This window comes from Bactrocera dorsalis, chromosome 4 (assembly GCF_023373825.1).
Source record: "Bactrocera dorsalis isolate Fly_Bdor chromosome 4, ASM2337382v1, whole genome shotgun sequence".
Lineage (NCBI taxonomy): Eukaryota > Metazoa > Arthropoda > Insecta > Diptera > Tephritidae > Bactrocera > Bactrocera dorsalis.
The window spans coordinates 26,644,397-26,656,258 of NC_064306.1; the positions used below are offsets into that span (position 1 = coordinate 26,644,397).

Consider the following 11,862-nt stretch of genomic DNA (forward strand, 5'->3'; position numbering starts at 1 on the left):
CACGGGTAAATACATAAAATTATTCCATTTATCTGCGGCAATTATGTCACCATTCTAAAATGGGCATTATCGCAATATAATTAGCATATTAAAGTATGCATATTCCACACAACACAGTGAACAAGCAACCGCAAACAGCCATTAATACTAAAATGCCATTGAATTTGCATGCATGTAAATGTTCATCATACGCCTTGTCGTCCAATGCTAAAAGCAATGCCAATATGTTACTCATACGCCATGTGCGCCGTCCAGCTGAAAGCAGCAATGAAAGCAGCTGCTGAGTGCGATCTCGGTCTATTTCCCATGCATTTTTGCCATTTCCATGGCATGTTTGAAATTATGTTTATCATTGTTATTCTGCCTGCCATTTTTATTGTGCATTTGATAGTGTGCACGAGTACCTTTTGTACCGTTATATTTACATAGTTTTCGTCGTTGAACAAAAGTTTATTCAACTTGTTCATTTAATGGGCTCCCACACCACAAAAGACAGCATAGAAAACGGTAGCGTAAAGTGCAAGAACAACAAGTAGGCCATACAAAAGAAAAGAAAGAGAACAGGAAAAGAAGAAAAAAGGATGAGAGCAAATGAGTAGGGGAAGGCGTCTGGCAGCTGGGGGTGAGAGTGAATGCAGGGACGAGTGTGAAGGCGACGCATTGTGCCACTAAAATGCATTTGCGCTTAGTGTTGTTGTTGCTGTTTTTGTTTTTGTCCTTTTCGTTGTGGTTGTAGTTGCTGTTGATGGCTTTTCACAATTTCAATTAGGAAGAACCTTCAGTAAAGTGCATAATTGCGTTAAACACTGACAACCCCACCACCGCACCACGCCGCCCGCCTATTCCGCAGCAGACTTCATCGGCCTGATCCGTTGGCGTCTAAACCGAACGCATTCAGCGTGATTTTTGTAACATTTTTGCAAAAGTCTTGCAGTTTGTCATCTTCAAGTTTTCAAGTGTACATAGTTACACATCCAAACACACACACATACACATATATATATATATATATATACATGCGAATACAGACACGCAGCCATATGTAGCTTAGAGCGCTGCTATTAAGCCTTTGCTAGTTCGTAGTTGTGTGTGCTTTGTAGTCAGTTGTCAGCTGTCAAGCGCACAAGTGCACGCTTACGCAATTACGAGTGCTGGCTACCCGAGCTGCTGGTTACCGCCTGCCAGCGTTGCGAACTTGTTCATTGCTGTGTTTGTCGCTCGGCGCTGTTTGACTGAAAACAAAAGGCACATCCGGTGTGCGTGTTACTTTCGCACCAGTGTGTCGGCGTCGATAGTTATTGCCTCAGGCTGTTCGCTTAGTTTACGCTGCAGTTCCTTGTACTTTAGTCTAAAACATTGAATTTGTTGCAAAGATGAGCAATTACAAGTATTTCACTTCAATTTTATTTCCTTATCTGTTTGTCATTGAAGCTTACGTTGTGATAATATATTTTGAGGGAAATTTCTAATTGATTTGAAGGTGAGACTTTAGTAAAAACACTCTGCGCTTTTCTCTACTTTCATGACAACGATCATGAACGCTGAGTGAAGAACGATCGCTATGAATGCAGGGTCCTTTCATAGATATAAGTGTTTCTGTGGGGCTTTTGGATGTTCTTAGAAATAAAAGAGCTGACACAGCTGTTTGTGCAGTCGGTTTGAACGGACTTCAACGAAAATTTTAAACTTACGTTCAAAAAAAAAAAACCTTTCATTATAGGCATGAGTAATCAAGGTCTAATCTGCGTTTACGTCTTAAATCAATTGAAAAACAAAATCCTAACAACGTTTATTCCATGAATACTAGTCAACCAACATATGAGTCTTGGTCGCAACACTATGCCGCAATGGTGATTTTTTGGCTAAACTGCAAATTAATACGATCCCTTGAATTTTTCGAAAATTTGGTATTTCTAACAAAATTTCCTGTGTGAAATTGTTGCGAAAGTTGGAAAAGGCTTGCAATCGCAAGTCTACGAGTGGTAAAAAGTCTGCAAAGACGGTCGAGCGATCGTTGAAGATATGCCTCGTTCTGTACGACCTTCGACTTCTACAATTGATAAAAATATTAAAACGATAACTATCGTCAGGCAAGTGCTAAAAAGATTGTAAGAGAAATTGGCATCCCTCGCGAGTCCGTTCGAAATATTTTAGTGGATATTTTGGGTACTAAATGCGTACTTGCTCGACTCGTACCGATCGGGAGCATTATAACTGCTGATGAGACCAGGGCTCATGAGTTTGTCATGCGAACAAGTCAACAATCATTAGAATGGAACTCGATTTCAGTCAATCGATGAAATAAAACGAAATTAGCTGACGGAGCTGAAAGCTATCTCAAAAAGGTGCTTATGAAAAGTGTTTCGAAGATATCGAAAAAACTATTTTGTTCTGTAACTATTTTTGTAAGTTGATCAGAATTTTTAGGACCCATTATGAAAGTGGTGAATTATTTAACGCGGAAAACTATAAAAAAATGGACTTGAGTTCGTTCGGTCAGTTTCAATGGCAGGTATATACTATAGTTGCCTGTTATTGGCAGTTCCGACAAATGAGCAGCTTCGGGCTGAGAAAAGGGGGTGGCAAACTTTTAGACCGATATATGCAAAACTCAGGGACGAAACCGCGGATATACGAACCAACAGACGGAAAGACGGAAGGGCATGGCTAACACAACTAAACTCGAACACGGCATTCAGGGTATAAATTAAAGAATAAATAACAAATGACGGAAGGCTAAGTTCATATCTAATGGAACATTTTTTATTATCGCAAATTGCAAATTAAGAAACTTCCCAGATTGACCAATACATTGGGTTTTCAAAAAAGTCTTGCGGTATTTGCGCTAGTTGGCGCTGAAAGCGTGTAGTTCTAGTTTTATTCGTCGCATCGGACCATGCTATACCATTTTGGAAAGCTCATTTCACGCGCTAACACGTGTTTGATTGATTGTCGTTTCTTTTAAGTCGTTCGTGAGTTATAACGTCGCAAACATGGAGCAAAATAAAGAGAAAATACGGCATATTTTATAGTACTACTACGATAAAGGCAAAAATGCATCTCAAGCCGCCAATAAAATTTTTGCAGTTTATGGACCCGATACAGTTTCCATTTCCACCGCACAACAATGGTTCCAACGTTTTATATATAAGGAACAAAGTCAAGCGGATGTTTGAACATGCAAATATTAGGTATGTAAGGAGTGGGGGAAGTAATGCCTTGATTTCATCCATTTTAACCAAGAGAGACATTTTTTGTGAACATCGTTAAGATTTCTGATACACTGATCAATAGATGGGGTATAAAGTCAAGTGAAATTTCGAATATATGTGTGCTAGACATATATTGTAGCTAATGGAATATTGACTCGATTTTCGCGTATTTGGCCGATAAGTTCGGTAAAGATCGTCCACATGCACAGGGTCCACATGTTTGGTGTGTGGGCTCTTGAGGAGTTGTAGTCCAATAATTATAGCACTTTGTGGTCGTAGAAACAAACCGATTCCGCCGATCGGCAATAAATATCGCAATTTTCACTTAAGTGATTGCTCAGATATCAAAAATATATTTGGCAATCTGGATTGGCATCTCCAAGTTCACTTCGCTTGGTCTGTAAAATCTTGCAAACGGTGCCAAAATGTCTATGTTCTGGAATGGCTACCATACACCGTAAAGTATTTGTCAACAAAAGTTGGAACGAAAACATGATTCATTTATTTTCTTTCCAATTTAAAACTAAAAACGTTAAGTTTTATTTTTTGTGTAAAATAAACAGAAAAAAGTAAAGTTAGCGTAGGAGACGCTATCCTGATGATCCATTCTTTTTGCAAATTATTGTATAGCTTTACTCTTTAACGCAATAAAATATTATTTTAAATCATACTGTTTTCATTTATGGCTTACTTTGGGTAAATACGTTGAAGAATGTTTAAAAAAATTGTATAGCTTAACCCTTTCGGGACGGAGTTTTATTTGGAAAATGGGAATAGCCACAACCAAAATTTATGCTTATATCTATATATTGAGCTAAAAAATTATGTTCTGCATACTCAAAATTCCCAAAATCGTCCTTTTATCCTGGGACATATAATCCCAGTAAGCATTTTCTGTGGGATATAAAAGCCCAATCATGTTTTTATCCGGCTTTAAAACTTCATAAAAGGAATAGATAAAAGTTGTATTTATAAAATATAAAAATAATAATTTTACAAAACCAATAACGTACATATGTAGTAAGGAAAATACAGAAGTTCGAAATTTGCTGGGATGTATTATCCCAGTAGTCCCGAAAGGGTTATGCTGTAATATTATGGATAATATTTGATGTAAATCAAGCATGTTTAAGAGACGCACAGTGTATGCAACGCTATATCTATCTTGTTTAGTTTTAGGTGATATAAACACTTGTTGAAACAAGTTGTGAGAGTATAGAAATATCAACAGTTGTTACAAAAGTTTTCTAGTATATAAACCATAGCAAAATTATATGAACCCAACGATCTGTCTTAACATTATGACGCGATTATGTGTAGGTGTAAACTTTCTTCTCCTCTTAGTTAGTAATTTTAACTTCAAACACCAAGCAGTTTGCACAAAATTTTACTTTAGTGAAAAAATTGTTGACAAGTGCCCGGCATGACACATAGATAGCGCTACTAGAATTAAATCCATATGATTTTCATTTAGCCGTAACTTTCTAAGGCGCGTGTATTAATTTAACAGCTGTCGGGTCATTAGTTTGTGAATTATTTCATTTTGAGTGAGGAAAGGATTTGCGCGTGTTGATAAAATATTGTCTTCGGAAGGGAATAGTAGCAGCGAAAAACTTGGCTTGATGACGACTTTCCGGATACTGCCATAGGAAAATCTACCATCAAAGATTGGTACGCTGCGTCTCGTAGTAGTGAAATGGGCACCGAAGACGGTGCACGCAGTGGTTGCCCAAAAGAGGTTATTACCGACGGAAACAACAAAACGGTCCACAAAATAATTTTGGATGACGGTAAAGTGAAGCTGTTCGAGATAACAGATACTGTGAAGATATGAACTGAATGTGTACATGATGTATCATCCACGATTATTTGGGCATGAGAAAGCTTTGACCAAAAAGAACGACGAGTTGATGATTCAGAGCAGTGTTTGTAGATGTTCAAGCGTGACAAATCCGAGTTTTGGCATCGACTAGAGGACCCGTCCACGCTTCACTGTGGCTGATACATAGATAATACTACTCCTACCATCTACATATGTATATGTATATGATTTCTATTAGTTGGATTATAACTATTAGTTAATGAGATATAGCATTTTTGTGAAGCAACTTGTGTTAGTTTACAAAAAATGGATCATAAAACATTTCGTGTGTCAATAAAGCATTGTTTTTTTGGGGAAAATACTGTTGAATTTGGGCTCAGGGAAATCCACCGCTGAAAAGACATTTGCTAAGCTGGAAACAGGCGAAATAAACAAAGTAGGCGGCTCGCAAGTTCATAATCCAATAAAAACAACGAATAACTGATTCTGAGAAGTGTTTAAGTGCTCTCTAATCGGAATAAAGTGGGTAATAGAAACATAGCTCCATCATTTCCCACTGGAGTCCAATCGACAGTCATTCTAGTGGACTGCACATGATGAACCGGTTCTCAGGCGTGGAAAAACAAAAAAGTCGGCTGGAAAAGTTACAACATCAGTCTTTTGGGAATCAACGACTGATTACTGAGCCAGTTATAATCTACTTCACTGCGTATTTGGTTGCAGTTCATTTCTTCTGTTCCAAATACTTAGCAATTGCATTATTTTTTAGAAGCTAAGCTACCTCTCCACCAATTTTCAACCAAATCGGTTAAGCCGTTCTTGAGTTATAAATGATGTAACTAACAACAACTTTCTTTTATATATATAAGATGTGAGGTTTTTTTTATTGTTTTTGCTTTGTTTTTTTTTTTTTGAAGAAATGAAATATTCAAATATGCCTACAAACATGAATTTTGAACAAATGCTTATTTGAAATATAATTTTTGTATTTATGAGTTGTATTAAACTTTGACATAAAGAGCTAAAAGGTATCCTATGTCCTTAGCCTGCTTCTAAGCTACCTCTCCACCAATTTTCAGCCAAATCGGTTAAGCCGTTCTTGAGTTATAAATGATGTAACTAACAACAACTTTCTTTTATATATATAGATAAAGGGCAATGGATGAAAGATGTTGCCATTATTTCACGCCGAAATCCAATCGACAGTCATCTGAGGGGTCTGCACACGACGAACAAATACCGAAGTGTGGAAAAACGAAAAAGTGAAAACGATGACAAAAACCATTGAATTTGGCTTTCAAATGCTTCGCCATCCACCGTATTCTACAGCAACTATTACCTGTTCTTTTTCCTTACCTCAAAAAATGCTCGCCGAGAAGCAATTTTCGTCGAATGAATAGGTGATCGCCGAAACTGAGGTTTGTTTTGAAAAAAAAGAACAAATCGAACTAAAAAAATGCCGATAAATTCGTCACAAGACCTGTTAGAAAAAGGAAGAGTAGTATATGGGAGCTGGGTTAGTATTGACCCGATATTATCCATTAACTCTTATCGTGAAAGTACCTCGCGTACAATCACCACTGATATGGAGCAAAGTCAGCCGAATGTATTTGAAAATCCTGGTAATGGATACACTGTCATGATTGAATCATGTTCTCCCATTGAGATAACTCGAATATTGGCTGATATATCTAGCGTTAAGTTACTTGGAAGTTCGAAAACCTATATATTAAGTATATGGGGAATCAGGGAAGTTTTGGCCCAATTCGACTGATTTTTGACATACAGACATATCATTGTCAGAGAAGGATTATCCTTGAGTTTCAATTATATAGTACATCTCATACATTCACCGATATTTTCGGTCGAAAGTCAACCACAGATACTGAGATCCACATAGTCGGTACCTAGGGCCTTGAACAGTTTTGAATGAATGTAGATAATTTTTAGTCAAAAGGTGCCATACTTAAGGGAATTATTAGTACAAAATTGTATTCCCTTATATTAATTACTTTTAGATTTTTATACCGGAAACTGAACGAATCAAGTGGAATTTAAAATTGTGCTATATGGGAAGTAGGCTTGTAGGTTGTAGTCCTATTTCGACCATTTCCATTTTCACACTGTGATATAGGAATGTAAGAAAAATGCTAAGTACAAAATTTAGTCGAAATCAGTTTGGTCGGTTCCCGAGATATGAGATTTCACCAAAAAGTTGGCGGTCCTACGCCTATTATTCAATCTTCACATCGGCTCTCATACAACCCTCTCATACCATCTTGGAGGTAAAAATTAATGTCTCTGGCGTAATTTGTTATTGGTTTATTGCACTTTTAGTAGTTTTGAACAGTACCGTTATATGGGGAGCGAGCGCGGTTATCTTTCGATATCATCCATTTTCACATTGTCGGTAGGAGTTTTTATAATATTGGAGTTTAACAAATTTGGTTATTAAAGCTTTAGTGACATAGGAGATATGTACATTAAAATTATTAAAGTGCGGGGCCAAGCTCACTTTTTCAAAATTTTTTACCCATAGGTGCCTCTTACTACTGCGATCACTTGTGCAAAATTACAGTTTTATATCTTAATTTAGTGCTTAGTTATGACACTTTATAGGTTTTTCGTTAATGGCGTTTTGTGGGCGTGGCAGTGGTCCGATTACGTCCATCTACCAACAAATAATTTTTTTGTAATAAGGAACCTGCATGCGAAGTTTCATCAAGATATCTCAATTGTCACTCAATTGTCACCGGATTTCGACTTTTCTCGTCATCCTGATCATTTGTCTTTATATATATAAATCTTCTGACCGTGTGTTTGCATTTGAACTGCTTCTAAACGGATGGACCGATTTTGATGAAATTTGGTGTGTATGTTCAAGGAGATTCGAGAATGGTTTAGATTTACAATTTGGTCCACTGGAAAATGTTTTTTAAATTATTTTTTCATTTTTAATCAATTATTAATTTTGGAATGTTTGACCGATAGATGGCGCTACCATCGCAGTATCCAATATTCAAACCTTAAATTGGCGTAAACGTGCATTAAAGAAAACGATGCCAAAGTAAAAGGCGACATCTGTGGATCAAGTTTTTATATTGTGGACAGAGTTGTTCGTTCTTAAGTAATAAATTGGGTGATTCAATACATAATACATCTATGGGTAGCTATAACATTTTTTTCATACCTGCTAACTATTGGAGGGGGTATCTTGACAGGCAATTTAAAATTGCAAAAGGTCTGGCATGAAATAACCGAAGTGTTGATAAAAAATTTGAGATATTCAGAAATCTTTTCGAAGCATTGCACAGAGCAATGCAATATTTAAACGGGAACGATGAATACATATGTATATGCGTACAATTTCAAACTGATCCTTGCTGAAAAATAATAAAATTGCTAAATATTGGGAATGGTAGAATAGAACTGCAATCAAATACACAATGCAATGAATTAAAACTGGCTCATTTATCATTCGATGAATAATATACTACGGGCATCCCAAAAGACTGATGCTATAATCTTGGCAGCCGATTTTTTTGTCTTTCCACGCTTGAGAACGGTTTCTTAATATGCAGTCCACCAGGCTGACAATCGATTGGACTCGATTGATTTCACTGATGCACAGCCCGAATTCAAAAGTATTTTTACCCCAAAAACCAATTCTTTCTTAACGCACGAAATGCTTTTTGATTCATTTTTGTTGCTTCATCAAAAATCCGATTATTTCTTAACTAATACTTATAATCTAACTAATAGATATCATATACATAGATGGTATTAGTAGTACTATCTATGTATCAGCCACAGTAAAACGTAAGCGGGTCCTCTAGTATATATATATAACCCTATACCTAACTCATTTAGTTTTAGATGATACAGAACCCTTAGGTAAACCAAAGAGTATAAAAATGTACTGGCTTTTAGGCACGCGATCACAACTTAGTCTTCAAGTCAATCCTTAAACCATTATGTACGTATGCAATGCAGTAATGGGGGACGACAGGAAGTCATGGAAATCTTTCAAATATATCGATCTAAAACTTAAAGAAGCAGAAAAAAAGAAGAGCATAACTATATGGAAGCAACGATGGCAAACCTCAAATAAAGGACGGTGGACCCACAGACTTATACCTGACATCCATACGTGGATAAGTATACAAAATGGGGGCATGGATTTCCAGCTGACCCAAATATTAAGCGGGCATAGATGCCAGAAGCTATCTACACAAATTTCAAAATGACGTCATTCCGTATTATTCCATGTGTACGGAGTCAATAAAAGACTCTGAAGAAGTGTTTTTCCATTGTCCTCGGTTTCTAAATATAAGGGAAAAGTTAGGAACAGCACTAGGTGTTAGTTTAACGGTGGAAAGTTTGACTGCACTTATGTGTTAGTCCTCTGAGAAGTGGAGAGCTGTTCGGTAAGCGGCAATTTCCATCACGACAATACTAAGACAGCTACAGCAGAATAGGCGTCAGTCCGTCCGTGCTAGAGAAGAGACGTAAAATGTCTTGTTACTCGCATGAGGTATTACCTTATCTGGTGGTTCCGTGGGAGAGTCTTGAGTAGACAAAAAAAAGACTTAAAGAAACACTGTAAGTGCTCGTTGTAAAATAAGTGACTTCGAAATTCACAAGGACTTAAATGTACCTTTTGTTAAAGACGAAATCGAAGATAGATAGACTATCTAACTATGAAAACTTACTGGCAATAAATCTATTGGACAACAGTATGGATGTTAGACGCTTGAAAATAACTCACATTTTGGATCTACCAAATAGATTTTAAGTAGTTTTAAGAATACTTTTAGCAAATTATGTTATTGAAGAATATATTGGTAGTCTCAATGAAGCACGATCAATACCGTTATGATTCTTACATTAATAAAATTTGCTGATTGTCTTCAGATAGATTGCAATTAAAATACTTTCACTCTCACTTGAGTGCTAACACATCTTTTCTAATTAACTTTCCCTGTGATATTATATTCATTTCGCGATTCAATAATTTCCTGTCATCTAACGACAACGATAGCTATTTTTAAATAATATTTTGTCCATCCGCCCATAAATTAAGTCATAAATATGCCAAAACGCTGTGAGAGCGCGTCGCTTGCGTCAGTTATTTACACATTTTGTTTTTGTGCTTGCGCCTTTTTGCTCATTTGCATCCATCAGTGCGCCCTTAGCACTTACTTTGTGCACCAACATACATACATACGTATATAAGTTGCGACGCTGCCAGCATGTCATTAAAGAATTTAACTACACTTTAAAGTGATTACGCCTAAAAATATGCAACACATACACACACAGACACGCGCTCAAGTAAAAAAGCCAGGCAGGCATGAGCAGAAATGAGCGATAATAAGGCTGCCGTCAACGCTTGCAGCCGAGTGCTGCGGCGAAATGTAACAGGGACGGCTGCGAAAATAATTTTCACAAATGACAAGCAACAAGAGCACACTCATGTCGCGTGTGTATGTGGCTGTGTGTGTGGGAATGTGCAACAGCAGCAACTGCAAATGGCAGCACAGCCGACGGCAATGCGGCGCTGCGCGAAGCCACGTCCGACGTCGCCGCGAAGCGCCAGTAATGCGTCGCTTGGTGAGGCATTTGCAAATTTGACCTATTTCGGGTTCGGAATGATTTATTAAACGCCTTTGCTCGTACATACATAAATACTTGTACATGTACATACATACATATGTATATACAGGAGGGGGAATACATATTTTTGACAGATTTTCATTGTCTTTTTTATGGCCGCACATTATGCACTTTTGCTCCTCGATTTGCGCTTGAAGGACGAAACGATGTTCAATATTATTCAAGTCATCGCAGCGAGCGTAACACATGCACCAAGGCATGCATTCCTATGTATGTGTGTGTGTGTATGCACGTGTTTGAATATTCTACATGCAAATGCACATATATATTTATATGCACGTGCATGAGTGTGTGTGTCGCTTGCATATGCATTTGACATCCATAAAGTATAGTTGTGCATAATGAATAGTTAATGTGTGGCATCCTTGCACACACACACACACACACGCCAGCAAGCAGTATGCGCTCCCCTTTGCGTATTGTTGTTGTTGTCGTATGCCACCCCACCGCGCGCATATAATTACGAACTTTACTTTGCGTTCATCACATGTGTTGTTGTTGTTGTTCGTTTTGTGGGTTTTTGTTTGGTTTGGCAACTTTTGCTGATTTACCCTGAACTATTTTGGCCCAAATGCCAGTGGAAATTTCATTTGATTTAATATTTTCACACTCTCACACGCAAGAGCACTCGGTTCGATTGCTGCATTAATGGAAATTATGTAATTTTTTCATTTAATTTTAATTTTCTCTCCAATTTCAATCACCTCATTGACAGGCTCGTACATTTCATTTTATAACGTTCGTTATGACTTTTACGCGTTGCTGTTGTTGTTGTTGGTGTTTTTTTTTTTGTTTCGTGCACGCTCTAACGACCGTCAATCCGACACCATTAGCGCCACCACCGCCAGCCGCCGCGTTCCGATTACGAATTTCAACTTCAACAAAGTCGCAGACAAAAATTAATTTCACTTTTCACATTCGCTTTCGTACGCCGCCGCCGCCGTCCCCTTTCAAGTCACCAAAACTGCTATTCACTTTCACGACCCGTCTCGTCTACTGTGGCTGCCTCTTTGACGCTCGTATGTGTGTGTGTCGGTTCGTTTGTTGGTATTAGTTGGTTGAACCAATTCACAGCGCGCAGCGCGTTAATCCGTTCTAGCACGACGACATTAGCTCTCGTACACAGCCACCAAACGAATGCCGATGAACCCA

The 11,862-nt window shown here is 37.7% G+C and overlaps 1 protein-coding gene across 2 annotated transcripts in view; it reads right to left on the minus strand.

The window, feature by feature from the left end:
- LOC105231267 (gamma-aminobutyric acid receptor subunit beta-like) overlaps positions 1–11,862 on the minus strand; it is a 28,418-nt gene extending 16,556 nt beyond the window's left edge. Inside the window, exon 1 of one of the 2 annotated variants that reach the window (XM_011212470.4) lies at positions 11,434–11,862. The gene's annotated coding sequence lies outside the window, so the exon portion shown is untranslated. Of the gene's footprint in view, positions 1–11,414 lie in introns of both variants that reach the window. The other variant, XM_011212461.4, reaches the window with a different exon arrangement.